Source organism: Protopterus annectens, chromosome 8.part0 (genome assembly GCF_019279795.1).
Source record: "Protopterus annectens isolate FY-2018-M chromosome 8.part0, PAN1.0, whole genome shotgun sequence".
In the NCBI taxonomy this organism is placed as follows: domain Eukaryota; kingdom Metazoa; phylum Chordata; order Ceratodontiformes; family Protopteridae; genus Protopterus; species Protopterus annectens.
In genome coordinates this window covers 1,039,827,275-1,039,843,133 of record NC_056741.1, presented here as the reverse complement: position 1 = coordinate 1,039,843,133, position 15,859 = coordinate 1,039,827,275, and positions in this window count along the sequence as shown.

The window sequence follows — 15,859 nt, the reverse complement described above, 5'->3', positions numbered from 1 at the left end:
CTTTATGTATGAGACTTTTGTGTATATTTACAATATATTCTTATCATGTATGTCAAGCCTGTAGTAATGAAGCTCTAAACATTTATATATATATTTGTTTTACCATTCCTTGACAACTACTATCAAACTTCAAATGCTTGCTTTCAAATATATTTACTTATAAATGTATTCAAAGGTATTTCACAGTATGTGTAACATTATAATTGTTTCCCTTCTTTAATGCCAGTTTGTATGTTTAACTGTAGTTGCAGTGAAATTTGAATAAAAGCATGTTTAAAAGGTTCAACCTTTTATTTAAATTAACCTTCTAAAGATGCCTGTCATTCAGAGTCTCTGAACATGAACAGCTCTGATTGTTCATTGTGTTTCACTGTTGCAGTCCTTACAAAATAGGGTCAAATTAATTGACGATGTCCCTGTTAAGTTGGTTGTCGGCCCAGCAGTAGTCAGTGAGGTGCTTTCATTGCCCCTGCAGTTTGCATGGATTTGACCTTATCCTCCAACTTTTTCAACACCTCTTCTGCTTTGCTACCAAAAGATTGTCCTTATGCAAAGGTTGTTGCCTTTTGGCTTTTCCTGGTTAGGTGTCGCCACAACGGAACTCCGGTCCGCTAATGACTAGCGGTAGATTTTCATGGTGCCGAGTTGCCAGCTTGATGCCCAACCTTCAATGAAGGCACACCCATTCATGCATGTCTTCTGGAATGCCACTCGACCCACGGGGAGGACATGCAGACTCCACACAGAAGGCACTCCCTGCACACTAGCTGAAAATCGAACAGGAGAACCTCTTGCTGTGAGGCAACAATGCTACCGCTGCACCACCATGGATTTTGTCCTTATGCAAAGGTAAGGAGAAAATCCTTATACAAAGGTACATCCAGTAATTTAGATTTAGCAGGTTCAGAAAGGGGCTGTTCCCTGAGCCAAGCATGTCTTCTAATAACAGAACCAGTAGCAGCTGCCCTGCAAGAAGCCTCCAAAGTGTCAAAACCACAATGTAGAGAATGTTTAGTGACAAAAGTGGCAGAATTCAATAAATCTTCCATGTCCTTACTCTCCATCAGGGAAGGAACACCAGCAATTTTAGCCTTAATGGCCTCCAAAGTATGCTGCTGATACTTAAGCATATGAAAAAGACAATTAACAGACCTAATAGCTAGGGTGGAAGAAGTATAAACCTTTTTACCCCATCTATCCAAGGCCCTAGATTCCCTGTCAGAAGGAACAGGATTTTTAGCAAACGTGGCTTTAACACCTTTAGGGCCCTGAGAAATAATCTCTGGATCAGCAGTAGGATTCTTAAAAAGGAACTGATGAGAATCAGGAACTCTGTAATACCTGTCAGGCTTTCTGTGAGCAAGAGGAACAGAATTAGGAGTCAAAGAATTCTCCATAAAAACATAATCAACAACTTCCAAAACAGAAGGGATAGCCAAAGGCTTATGCTGTGGCAAATCCAGGAATTCCCTAATCCGTTTCTTAGACTGAGAGTAGTCCTGACTTTCCCATTTGAAATACTCCCTAAGAGTATTCAGAGTATCTCCAAAAGAAAAATCTTCTGGAGGAGAGGCAGATGGGATGGAGTCTTCTGCATCAGAATCCTCAAAACCAGAAAAAAGTTGAGAGTTTCCCTCTTCATCTATTCATTTATCCTTTTATCTATTCATCTACTCTTCCCTCATCAGACCCATTATTGAGTACAATGCACCAATTGGAATGTACCTGGCTAGACATCTCCAGCAGCTGGAGAGACCACAGAGGTTCCTAACCAAGAGGATTACTGGCCTCAAACAGTTGCCCTATGCAGCACGATTGAAAAAGCTAAGTCTCTTCTCTGTTGCATACCACTTTCTCAGAGGCGATCTCTGTCTAACATACAGAGCCATGCCCAACCCAGAATTGTTGAACATGCTCCATCTTAGCAAAACCAAATCTACTCGAGCTACACACTCTAGGGATATAAACCTCAACACAACAATGAATAGAACATGGTGGAGTAATAGATTCCCTTCGCAGAGACTTCCTTTACTATGGAACAGGGTCCCGATCTACATAAGACAGAGCCCCTCACTATCACTCTTCAAGAGGAACCTTGATGAGCGGATGGGTAACAGAAAGTTCACACCGGGGATCACACCAACAGCACTACTAGATAGGGGCCAAGGGTACTAGCTGCTAGTACAAGGGTCTAGGGAACTACTAAAGGGGCGGTGAATACCACACAACGTGGCTGGGCTAATATATGCCTTCGGGCAGATAGCCCAATACCAACCTATGAACCTATGAACCTATGAACCTATCAGCAGAAGTGCTAGAAACCTCAGAGTCTGAGGCAGGCAAAACTGCTGGGGACAATTCCCTAGCCCTCTTAGAAGGAGGTGGCTGAGAGCCCCTGATAAGGGTCAAGAGATCACTAACCATCTTTATCATTTGAGACTGAGGCATCTGAGGGGAGGCCGGCGCCTGCTTTGGAGTAGATTTACGTTTGGAAGACCTGCTAGAAAGCCAGAGGTACTCAGGAGGCCTAGCCGCCACAGTAGTCTGAACCAAGGTCGTCGGTCTGGATCTGGTCTCTGGGTGAAGAAAAGAGGCCTCAGAAGAGGGCGTCTGCTTAGCAGCTCTGGATCCATCAGAGACGGTGACTGGTGGAGGGTCAGAAGACGAAGTGGAAGCCTGCGGCATGGAGGACTCAGAAGAAGTCTCCGCAGATGCCTGACGCTGAACATCTGTGGACTGCAGGGGCAATGAAAGCACCTCACTGACTACCGCTGGGCCCACAACCAACTTAACAGGGACGTCGTCGGTTAATTTGCCCCTATTTTGTAAGGACTGCAACAGTGAATACACTCACACATCTACATTTATGGTAAGTGTACACAACTGTACTTTCTCTTGTTTAGGCGAGAATTCCATCTGAACTCTGTTTACCAGAGAAAGTTTCATGTGTTCTAAATGAAGTAAAAAAAGCTCAGGCTATGATGAAAGGGGCTTCATATCTAACTACCGCAGAAGCACCTCACATAGGGACAACCAATCAGTCACAACAATTTCCATATCTTTCATACTGAACCTGAGCATTTCATCTATGAATAGAAATTATTTCAAAGCCATTTAAAACTTCACTTCATAAATCATGCTATTAAATGGAACAGTAATATATTATCTAAATCTATGTACTAGGAAGACAGGCAGCTTTTAGGTTTTACTATTAGTTTTAGTGAAACAGCTTTTCTAATGTTACTGTAGTTAATTACATTGAGTTGCTTCCTCACTTAGGTGAAGATGTTTATCTTTCATTTCTTTTAGTATACCATTTAAGTAGCAGTTTTAATTTAACACTGTTAATGTATTTTCCTTTTTATAGCAAGAAAGTATGAGATGTCACTCGTAATGTATGTTTCCCTTTAGTAGGTAACTGCAGTTTATATGAATTAAACAGCTTTAAATTCAGCCATGTGGTATACTGCAGCCATTTTCTACTTCAAATATAAAGTATGCATTAGTTCCTGAGTACGCAATTCTGTATACAGCCCTTCAGATCATATACTAGTATAAATGCGGTATGCTTCATTTAAAGGAAACTAATAATATCTTGTCATGACTTCTTAAAAATAATACTTAATTATCTGTAAATTAGGCAAGCATAATAGAAAAAAAAAAGGATTTAATTACCTTACATTAGTAGACTGCTTGTTGATTTTCTGATTCTTATTTATGTTATAGTTAAGCATGTTGTCATTTCATGTTTTGCTGGTAAAGATATGTAAGGAAGTAAAAACTAAGCTTGTTTACATAAAAAAAAAAACAATCCTTGACATCTTATTTCCTTTCTAAATAAAGAAAAGAGAAAAGGAAAACTCTATTTCCCCCTTAATTTCTTCTTTTTCTCATTTCTCTTATTTCCATTTGTCTTTCTAAGGATATAATGGATCAGTCCATATCCTCAGTTTGTTCAAAAATGTTGTTAGTTTGTAGATATGACAATGCAAGGTCAAGATCTTCAAGGAATTTAACCCCATTAGAAAGGAAAATCTTCAGCCTGTCTGGGAATAATAAATGTATGTTTATCTGCTTTTTCTCGAGTGCTCTTTTAAGGGAAGGAATTATTTCCTTTTAGACATCGCTGTTGCTGAATAGTCATTATCAAAACAAATAATATTTCCTTCTGCTTTAAGTGGTGACTTAGCCCATGCAGTTTTGTGTACCAGTTATTTATCCTGAGATGAAATAAATGTAACCACGGTGGACCTCGGGGAAGTACTGGACTTTGAAACAGGATTAACCAGAGATCTGTGTGCTCTCTCTATACCAAAAGAGTGAGCTTAAGGCAAATCTAAAGTTTTAGAGAGCCAGGTAGACAGGAAATTAACCATATTGTTACCTTCTATTCCTTCTGGTAGACCAAAAATATGAATGTTGTTCCAACAGGACCTGTTCTCAAGCTCATCTATTTTGGCTAGTAAAGAGTTGTTCTGTTCTAACAGGAATTCAGTATTGTTCTCCCCTTCACTTAGTCTTCCTTCCATATCATTCAAGGAGTCTTCAATGCCAGAAATCTGGTTTCTCTGTAACTGCAGAACTTCATTACTTTGTTCCATTTGTTTGGAACAGTTTTTCTTAAAGACTGTTATGGTGTCCAGTCTATCAATTTTCAAAGACAGCTCTTGAATATTAGTCAGTAATGACTGAATCTCTTTTTTGAACACAGAGTCTTGAGATGCTGCCTTTGTATAACTCATGGTAGTGCAGGATACAGTGAAGGAATTTTCTCTTGCATATTTTTACAGGAAAATAGTTCATTTTTACGAAAATGGTTTGATATAATCCTTTAGGACACCAAAGTTGATCATAATTCAGTTAATTTAGTTGTTTACGATTATTTAGAAATACAATTTCCTGTCAGAAATATATATAGTAGTAGAGCAGAAGACAAGTGCTGCTATACTAGTCTCATCTTGGCCACGTCCCCGACTAAGACACTTTTTGACAATACTTGGTAACAACAAAACCTGGGCATTGCTAATATTGCATTATGATGACAGTCACTTCTTGACAATACTCTTTAACTACAAAGTGCTGTACTGAACTTGTATTAGAATGTCTAACTCATCTTGTAACAAAAGCAATTTTTCAAAAGAAAAATTGCACAAGACGCTAAAGATAATTACAAGGCCTTCTTTAGTTATGTCAGGAACCTGGGTGGCAACTCCCAGATATGCTCTGAGTTATTGCAAAATGACAAAAAATACACTGAACTCACAGACATTGCCAACATCCTGGCAGACAGGTTCAGTGCAAACTTCTTCCCCCCCTTCCCCCCCAAAAGAGCAAATGTCTATCCTAACAGAGTGTAGCCTCCCTGACATCACAGATGCACAGGTGAGAGCTGCCCTCTCCAAAGCAAAAAACACAGCATCAATGGGACTGGACGGTGTCCCGGGCTGCGTCTTACATGAGCTCTAAGAAGAACTGAACCCTCACATAAAGTCACTGTTCTATCTCAGCCTTACTACAGGATATGTACCGAAGGAATGGCGTACAGCAACAGTGGTCCCACTCCACAAAGGTGGTGCCATAACGGCCCCCGGAAACTATTGCCCTATAAGCCTGACTAGCCTAGTCTGCATAGCTATGGAGTGTATCATCATGGAACTCATAAACAAAGACATTGGGAACCTCCAAACACTGAATCCTACCCAATTTGGCTTTGTTAAGGGCAGATCTTGCCTCTTGAACCTGATCGACTTCTTTGAAACAGTCACCAAGGCCATAGATGAAGGGAAGGTAGTCCACACAGCCTACCTGGACCTTGCAAAAGCCTTCGACACAATACCCCACTCGGGCATCATAAATAAGCTCACCAGCTTAAATATCAACCCCTATGTCACAAGATGAGTTGCAAACTGGCTTTGGGATAGAACCCACATGGTCAGAATTGCAGGTGCCATGTCAGACTCTAAACCAGTTACAAGTGGCGTCCCACAAGGCTCAGTCCTGGGACCTCTCTTGTTTGGTATACATTTCTCTGAGATACAGGCTAACACGGGAGGACTATGGCTGACCAAGTTCGCAGATGACTGCAAACTGGGTGCCATAATCGACTCGCCGACTGACACAAGCATCCTCCAAAAGGGTCTCACAGAGACGGATAACTGGTGCCAGAGCCATGGCCTAAAGCTAAATGCCAAAACGTGCATAGTCATCCCCTTTAGGAAAAACAAAGTGCCCACAAATTACCACATAGGTGGTAATCCATTAAGTACGGAAGAAGTAATTAGGGATTTGGGGACCCAAGTAGATAGCAATCTCTCCTTTGACAATCACGTTGCCAAATTGGTTAGAAATACCTTCTATATAGCCCACCTTATCACGAAAGGGTTCATATCTAGATCAAGAGAGGTCATTGTGCCCCTCTACTCATCACTCATCAGGCCCATAATTGAATACAATGCCCCATTTGGGATGTACCTTACCCAACACCTGCAGCAACTGGAAAGACCCCAAAAGTACCTCACCAAGAGGATCAAGGGACTCAAACAGATGCCCTATGCAGTTAGGCTAAAGAAACTCCAGCTCTACTCAGTTGCTTACTGCCTACTCAGAGGCGATCAGTGCCTGACGTATAAAGCCATGTCCAACCCAGAATTAATGGACATGCTCCACTTCAGGAAATCCAAATCCCTTAGAGCTACATGCTCCAGGGACTTAAACCTCAGCACAGAAATAAATAGGACATGCTGGAGGGACAGATTCATATCCCAGAGGCTCCCCTCACTCTTGAACAAAATCCCAATCCATGTTAGGCAGAGCCCCTCAATGACCCTCTTCAAGAGAAATCTTGACGAGTGGATGGGAGATCATAGATTTACCCCTGGGATCTCTTCTGTGTCCCTACTAGACAGAGGCACAGTAAACTAACCTTAAAAGGGCTATCTTCTGTGACCTAATATACAGAGGCACAGTCAGCTAATCTAAAAGGGTGGCGAAAGCCAAACACACTCTGGCTAGGCTTATAAATGCCCTAGGGCAGATAGCCTAGTATCAACCTATGAACCTATGAACAACACTGCAGCAATAAAGCCCTGTTTAGAGCTAGTATTGCATTATGATGTCCAAATCACTTTTGTGAAAACATTCTGTAGCAATGAAGCCCTATTCTGAACTGGTAGTACATTATGACATCGAAGCCAGTCTGTGACAATATTTTAATGTCAATGCCCTGCACAGTACTGGTAATGCATCATGATGTCAGTCAACTTTTGACAATAGTGTGTAACATCAAAGGTGTATCCAAAAAGTACTATTCCGTTATACCAACTCAGTTTGTGTCAGCAGTCTGTGACAGCCAAGCCCTGTACAGAGCTAATGCTACACTATGATGTCAATCACTTTGTGACAACACTAAAAAAACACAAAGCTCTGCCCTGAACTAGTACTACATTACTTTGTCACTTTCTGACAAAATCCTGACCAAGTTCCCATGGAGGAATGAAAGCACTCAATAATTCTATTGTAAACTGAGGTGTTCTTGCTGGAGTTTGTTGACAGTGAATTGGACATTTCATTTGTTCGTTTTATGCCTTTTGTTTGCCTTTATAGGCTCCAGTGTGCCAGACTGAGTTGGGATTTTGGTATTAGGTTTTCTTTACTCAGTCTCTTTCCACCATTTTGTGTTTTCCTAATTTACAAAGAATTGAAAGGATTAGATAACATGATTTTAGTGTGTGTGTGTGTGTGTGTGTGTGTGTGTGTGTGTGTGTGTGTGTGTGTGATTTTGAGCAACAAGCGAGATTTTGCACTATTTTCAGCTTCATCAACAGGTTGTTTAACTCTTCCTCACGTTCAGCCATCACAGTGGTACAATCTGCATATGTGAAGTTGTTAGTATTTCTCTTGTTAATTTTGGTTCCGTCATCTGATTCATTTAAAACAGCAATTTGCATGATATAGTCAGCATATAAATTAAATAAATAAGGTGATGATATACAGCCATGTAGCCCTGTCACTCTGATTTCCCAATCATGACTCATTCAGTTATTTTATATTTGGTTCTGACTGTTGTTTCTTATTCTACATACAGATTCCTCAGGAAGTAAATAAGGTGACCTGGTATCCCAGTTTCTGTAAGAACTTAACATGGTCAGTTATGATCCACTCATTCAAAGACATTATAGTAGTGAATGAAACAGAAGTAAATACAGATCACACATGACCAGGAATCCACCAAGCAGTTTTTTAAACAGTAGTATTTTGTTCACATAAAATCTCTCTTAGCACTTCAGATAAACAACCTTTTCAAAGTATAAAAAACACAAATAACACACATCCTTTATATACAAAACAATTTCCCCTAATTGTTCAATAAAATAACTAAAGTAATTATATCATTTACAAAATATTTACCCAATTAAAACCCTCCAATTGCATTCTGTATTAAGTCCCTCAGGGACTAAAGTTTCATACTTTAATATAAAAATAGATTATTTTTGTAAAAGTTTAAATTTCAAAAGAGAAGTATTGAACCTATCCACCTTAACCTGTTCTAATATACTGACCCAAAGTCCTTCCACATCACTACCATAGGTTCATAGGTAGGTACTGGACTATCGGCCCAAGGGCCTAAATAAGCCTAGCCAATAAGGTTCCCTTGCTTATGCCACCCAAGAAAGTTAATTTCCTGTGCCCCTGTCGAGCAGAGCCACAGAAGTGATCCCTGGGGTGCATTTCCTATTTCCCATCCACTCGTCAAGATTTTTCTTGAAGAGTGCTAATGAGGAACTTTGCTTGACATAAATGAGTAGCTTGTTCCAGAGTATAGGAAGTCTCTGGGCCAGGAATCTATCCCTCCAGCATGTCCTGTTTATTGTGATGACAAGGTTTAGGTCCTTGGGATTTCTTTAGGTGTAGCATGTCCAACAGCTCTAGGTTTAATATAGCTTTATATGTTAGGCAGAGATCTCCTCGGAGTAGGCGATATGCTACAGAATAAAGCTGGAGTTTTTTGAGATGGTCAGTGTAGGGCTTCAATTTGAGGCCATTAATCCTCTTTGTGAGGTACTTCTGTGGCCTTTCCAGCTGCTGCAGATGTCTTGTAAGGTACATTCCAAAAGGGGCATTGTACTCTATAATGGGTCTAATGAGTGCCGAGTAGAGGGGAACAATTACCTCTTTTTTTGTGGATGACAACCCTTTTGTGATGAGGTGTGCCACATAGAAGGATTTCCTGACTACTGTGGTGATGTGATTATCAAAGGAGAGACTACTGTCCACCTGGGTCCCATGATATTCTTTAAAATGTGCAGCAGCTGGGCTCTCCATCTTACATTTCTTTATGTCCCTAATAGGTTCTAAAATTCTAACTTTAAATGCCCTTTTACTTTCATCAACATAATCTTTATTACATGGGTATCTCAGTACATAGACAACCCCCTCAGTGTCACATCTAAAAATATTTTGTGTCTCATATTTTTCTCCATTAATATTTGGGAACAGCCTAACCACAAAATTACAACAAGAACACCTTCCACAAGGCTACTTTCCCTTCCAATATTAACCTTAGGAGCTACTAATCTACCTCTAACTATCATATCTCCTATGCTTCTCTCATGCTTGTATGATACACAGGGTCTTTTTTCCAGAATATCACGAAATTCTTTTTGTTGTACCAGAAATCCCCCCTCCAAAAAAATTAAGTGATTGCTCTAGATCTACACTAGACAAAATGTATTTAGTTACAAAAAAGACCTTCTCTCTTATCTGTATTATTGTCCAATGGTACATATTTTCTATAACTTTTTGTAGCTTTTCAAGACCTTCTACCAACACTTTCTTGTCATAACCCCTCCTTTCAAACATGGAAAAAAATATTTTCTACCTCTTTTTCAAAATCTTGGTCCCTATTACACAGCCTACACAGTCTTACAAACTCTCCATATGGTATAGACTGTAAAGGGTGGGGGAGATGACAACTACTACCATGTAGAAATTGGTTACCACTTGAGAGGTATGTCTTGGACTTTCTTGCTTTCTCCATGAGAATGCAGGCAGTTTGATCGCTGGTGCTTCTGCCCCTTCTACTACCTGGTAACTTTCAGTCCATATATTGCTGAAGTCTGCCTTTGAGGATCTTGAGCATTACTTTACTGACATGTGAAACAAGTGCAGCTGTTCAATAATTTGAGAACTCTTTAGCATTACCCCTTTATAGGACTGGAATATAAATGAATCTTTGCATAATTCAGTGACCGCAATTTTGCTGATAAATTCTACACAGCAAGTGCAACAGCATCATTCTGCAGAATTTTAAACAATTCAGCTGGAAACCCATTGCATGTTAAGTTGTCAATCTCGCCTTCATTCTTGCTTGATGGGTTCGGAGCCGATCCCTCGGCTCCGACTCGGCACTTGCTAAGCTCGAGAGTCACTTTTACCAGCTCGAGGCAGCCCCATATCCCATGATGCAAGGCGGTAAGTACCCAGATCTCGTTTGCCGCTTCGCTTATGAGGTCCTCCTTTTACCAGCTCCTGGTAAGTGATTCACTACTTTGATATTTTAGCCCCTTTTTGCTAAAAACCCTTTAATTTTTAGTTTTAAGTTAATTATAAAGATTTTTTGACAGAAAATTCTCTGTCTCAACTAATTTTTTTTAGTCAATCTTTACCCATCCCATCCCCCCCCTGTTAGGGTGTGTGTGTGTGTTTTTCTAGTAATACCTTTTTGGTATTTTATTTAATTTAATTCTTTGTCTGGTGTGTGTGTGTGTTGTGTAGCACCATGTCAAAGGAGAGGGTCTCAGGCTTTAAGAAGTGTGACTCGTGCTGTCAGAAGATGTCTCTGACAGACGGTCACACTTCTTGCCTTTATTGCCTGGGGCCTCTTCACCTGCAGGACTCCTGTGCTATATGTCATTCTTTCAGCCAGAGAGTCCTGCAGGAAAGAAGAAACAAGTTAATACTCAGGGGCCTTCTTAAGCCGGAGGGCTCTCCGGCTAAGTCGGCTCCACCTAAGACTGGCAAGTCTTCCAAGGCCCAGGCTTCTGTGTCAAAGCCTGCGGCCTCGGCTCCGACTCGTTCTGAGTCGAGATCGGCTCCGGCTGGAGCCGATTCTGGCTTAACCAAGCCTTCGGCACCGATGGCTATCGGTGCCGATTCTGCATCGACCACTTCGGTGTCGGCTCCGATCGGCTCTGACCACCATGTGGCACAGGCATCGGTGTCGGCTCCGATTGGCTCCGACACCGTTACTTTTGTGGCTGTATCGGCTCCGGCTGGAGCCGATGCATCGAGGTGTCCTGTCGGCTCCGATAAGTTGTCGGCTCCGACAGGGTCTATAGTTTCATCGGTTCCGATGGCTCCTTCCAGGAAGAGGTCGAGGTCTCCTTCCTTGGAGCCGATACTTTCGGCTCCGGCTTCACCTCTCCTTTCGGAACGGAGCCATCGGAGCCGATCTTCAAAGTCATCCAGGCTTTCTGACCATGACTTAGAGAGAGTGGTCAGTAGATTACTTAAGTCACAGGCACTGGCCCAAATGTTACATAGTCCGTCTCAACAGACTACTATTGGTCCACACCCCGTTACAGTTCCTCCTTCAACTCTACCCCAGAGCTTGGAGTTGGAGTCTTTGAGAATGGTTACTGCTACGGCTGGAGGACAGATACCCCCTTCTGTTCCTTCAGCCTCTACTCTTATCTCCTCTTCGAGACCTTCCTTAGAGGGATTCAGTGGTCGGGCTTCCATGGTCTCCTCCGAGGGGGTGAGTGGCATCGGACCCTTGTCCGAACCCGCTCTTCCCCTTGGAGCCTCGGCCTTGGTGAGCTCGGCTCCGACATCTGCCTCGGAGACTTCCCTTTCGGTGGTCCCTGGAGTTCCTAGTTCTTCGGAACGGGCTCTCTCGGACCTACCTGGGAGGGGAGCATTCGAGGTGATGAAGAGTGTGCTGGCCACTGGTATCAGTCAGCAGTCTGTTCCCTTAGCTCCTCCCTCTATAGTGCCTGTTAACATCTCTGCCACTTCTCTTGCTACAGGACCCAGAGATCCTCCGCCTCAGGTTTCCCCATTGGGAATTTCCCCCTCTTCCGAGGATTCTCCTGATGTTTCGGGAGATCCTCCTAGAAAGAGGACTTGTAAGAGGAAACATGTAGACTCCCCCGAGTCTATCACTTCAGATACTGACTTTGATGAGTCAGAGGGATCCCCTAGATCCCCCTCTGAGGATGTCTCTTTCTCAGATATCCTAGAACTCCTTAAACAGAGGGGAAACTGGCCCACCAACAATCCCTCTGAGGATGAGTCAGTATACCTAGAGGCATTTGGATCTCGGCCCTCCACCTCCTGGGTGTCTCTGCCTTTCGACCCCCTTATGCAGGTTATTGCCCGAAAGGCGTGGGCAGCTCCTGACTCTGTAGAGCCAGTCCCTAGGAGGCCTTCAAAATTTATCACTGCCCCATGTGACAAGCAATTCCTCACTAAGGGTGTCCCCGCTGATGCCATGGTGGTGGCTGCTGCCACCAAGAAGGAACTTGCAGATCCTTCCGTACCCGTCCATCCTCCTAATAAGGACTCTAGGACCATGGATAGGTACGGTAAGCGGATGTTTTCCTCAGCGACCTTTGCTATGCGTTCGCTGAATTACCTATGTCACTTCACCAGACTCCAGAGGGATATCCTTAAGGAGCTGGGTGAAGTAGTACAGGATCCTACAGCTGCAGGAGCTCAAGAAAAAATTGCTTCGCAGCTAGGAACCCTTAATTCCATTGCAAACTCCTCCATGCGGCTAATATCATATGCTGCTGATGGAGCGAGTAGAGCCGCAGGTACAGGTGTGGCTCTTAGACGCCAAGCCTGGATGCGGCTATGTGACTTTGCAGATCCCTTCAAGGCATCCTTCACAAATTCTCCCTTTGATGGGTCAGCTTTGTTTGGCCCTCAGGTGAAGGAAACTTTGACCAGGTGCGAGCAGGACGGCAAGACTCTTTCTGCTGTAGGAGTCTGTTTTTCCACCCCTTCTAGACCTTACCCCAAAGGACAGAAGGGTGGAAAAATGTGGTTCCGCAAATCCCAAGGAGTCACGCCGGATTCACGTGGTCAGTTTACCCCTAGAGGCAGAGGGGGTAACAACAACAGCAGCCCCTCTAGAGCCAGAGGGCGTCCTAACATCCAGGGAAACAGAGAGCCTCTCTCTGACAAGCCCTTTCAGCATCCCTGAGATGTTGCCCGGCTGTCCCTCCTTGGAGGCAGTCGGGGGAAGATTATCACTGTACCCAGAAGCCTGGCATTCCCTCACTCAAGACAGATGGGTACAGTCGATCATATCCAAGGGTTACATAATTCCTTTCGAGGAAAGTCCTTTCCCTTCAAATTCCCTTCCAGATGTACCACCCGGTCTAAGGGAAATTGCAGAGTTAGAAGTCTCAAAACTACTGCAAAAAAGAGCCATTCAGCCAGTTACAACAGACCATTCAGAGCCCGGAATCTACTCAAGGTTCTTTTTGGTCCCCAAAAGACGGGAGACTGAAGACCAATATTGGATCTCAGCAGACTCAACAAGTCTCTGAGTAAGACAAGATTCGAATGGTCACTCTTCAGTCAATTCTGCCCTTCTTACAGAAGGACAACTGGATGTGCTCAATAGATCTTCAGGATGCGTACTATCACATCAAAATTCACAGACGCTCCAGGAGATTTCTCCGCTCGGCTGGGGTCCAGTCATTTCCAGTTCAGAGCCCTGCCCTTTGGTCTCACTACAGCCCCCAGAGTGTTCACCAAATGCATGGCAGTGGTCACGGCTCACCTGAGACGTCAAGGATTCCAGGTGTTTCCGTATCTCGACGACTGGCTCCTGTCAGCCACCACCAGGCATCAGCTTATACAAGCCAGGGATTATACAATAAATCTTTGTTCTCATTTGGGCATCTCGATCAACTTCGAAAAGTCATCCTTATCACCCTGCCAGTCTATTACCTTCATAGGCAAACTTAAACACTGTTCGGATGTCAGCTACCCTTACAGATCAAAGAGTTTCAGACATTCAGAGTCATGTCAGGATCATTCTGGCCAACAAGAAGGTACAGGCCAGAATGGTTCTAAAGGTATTAGGCCTCATGGCTGCGGCCATTACTCTTCTTCCCCTGGCTCGATTCTACATGCGCCTTCTTCAGTGGATGCTGTTCACACAGTGGTCGTACCAACAACTTCCTATGCGTCACCAGATTCTGGTGACACAAACTTGCAAAGATCATCTTGCTTGGTGGATCACATCTCCTCAGGTTCACCAGGGCAGGTACTTTGTACCCCCATCCCCGATAGCCACAGTCACCACGGATGCCTCCCTGATCGGGTGGGGGGGGCATTATCAGGGCAGGATGGTTCATGGGACGTGGCAACCGTTCGAGTACCATCTGCACATAAATGTCCTGGAGATGAGAGCAGTGCTTTTAACGTTGCAAGCCCTCAACGACTTTCTTCCCGTAGGGACAATTGCAGTCCACACAGACAACATGTCTGTAGTTTGGTATATCAACAAACAGGGCGGAACCAAATCCTACCCCTTGTGTCAGGAAGCGCTCAGACTATGGCAATGGGCGATCTCCTCTCATTGGTTTCTGGTAGCAACGCATATCCCTGGGAAAACCAACATTGTAGCGGACAGATTGAGCAGAGCTATTCTCATGCCTCACGAGTGGTCTCTCAAGCAGTCTATAGCGGAAGAGATATTTCTGGAATGGGGTCGTCCATGTTGCGATCTTTTTGCTACTCCCCAAAACAGCAAATGTCCAGACTTCTTCTGTCTCTTCCCTCTACCAGGCCATCCCCCCAGAGACGCTCTGACCCAGGATTGGCCCCAGGGACTTCTTTATGCCTTCCCTCCATTTCCTCTGATCCCTCAACTTATCCAGAAAGCTACCGTTTTGAGAGCCAAATTGATTCTCATTGCCCCTTACTGGCCTCGACAAGTTTGGTTCCCGTTCCTCCATCATCACCTTTTGGTGCAGCCGTGGCATCTGGACCCAGTACCAGATCTTCTGATTCACCAATCGGGTCAGCTGCACCGGTCTATCCCGTCTCTCAACCTCACAGCATGGTTGCTCCACTTCCTTCCTTAGCCAGGCTTCCCTTGATCTCTAATCCTGTTAGAGACATCATAGTAGCTTTGTTAAAATCCTCTACCAGGAGGATTTATACAAGCAAATGGAAACGTTTCTCTTATTGGGCTAAGGCCAAAAATATTGATCCTTTCACTGCCCCTATTCAGGCAGTCCTGGACTTCTTAGCAGAGATTTTTCATGTAGGTTCCTCTTCTTCCACAGTCAAAGTTCAATTGGCTGCTATCTCCAACTTTCATGTCGGGGTAGCAGATCATAATATTATGTCCCATAGGCTCTGCAGGGCCTTCTTGAAAGGAATTTTCCTACTAAAGCCCCCAGTCAGGAATCCTCCTCCTCAGTGGGATCTAAATTTAGTGCTGACATCCTTGATTCTTCCCCCCTTCGAGCCAGCTGTTTCTTGTTCCCTGAAATTTCTTTCTTGGAAAACTTTATTCCTAGTGGCTATTACATCGGCCAGGAGGGTGTCTGAACTTCATGCTCTATCGGTTCGACCCCCCTATTTGGTTTTTCACAAAGACAGAGTATCTTTGAGAACTAATCCGACCTTTTTACCTAAGGTCGCTTCAAAGACCAATTTGAATCAATCCATTGATCTCCCTGTATTTTTCCCAAACTATTCAGACAGAGCTGAACAAAAACTACATTATCTTGATGTCCATCGTCAACTTAGATATTATTTGGACAGAACAAAAAAATTTAGAAAATCTGATCAACTTTTTGTTTCCTATGCGGATAATAAAAAAGGCCATCCT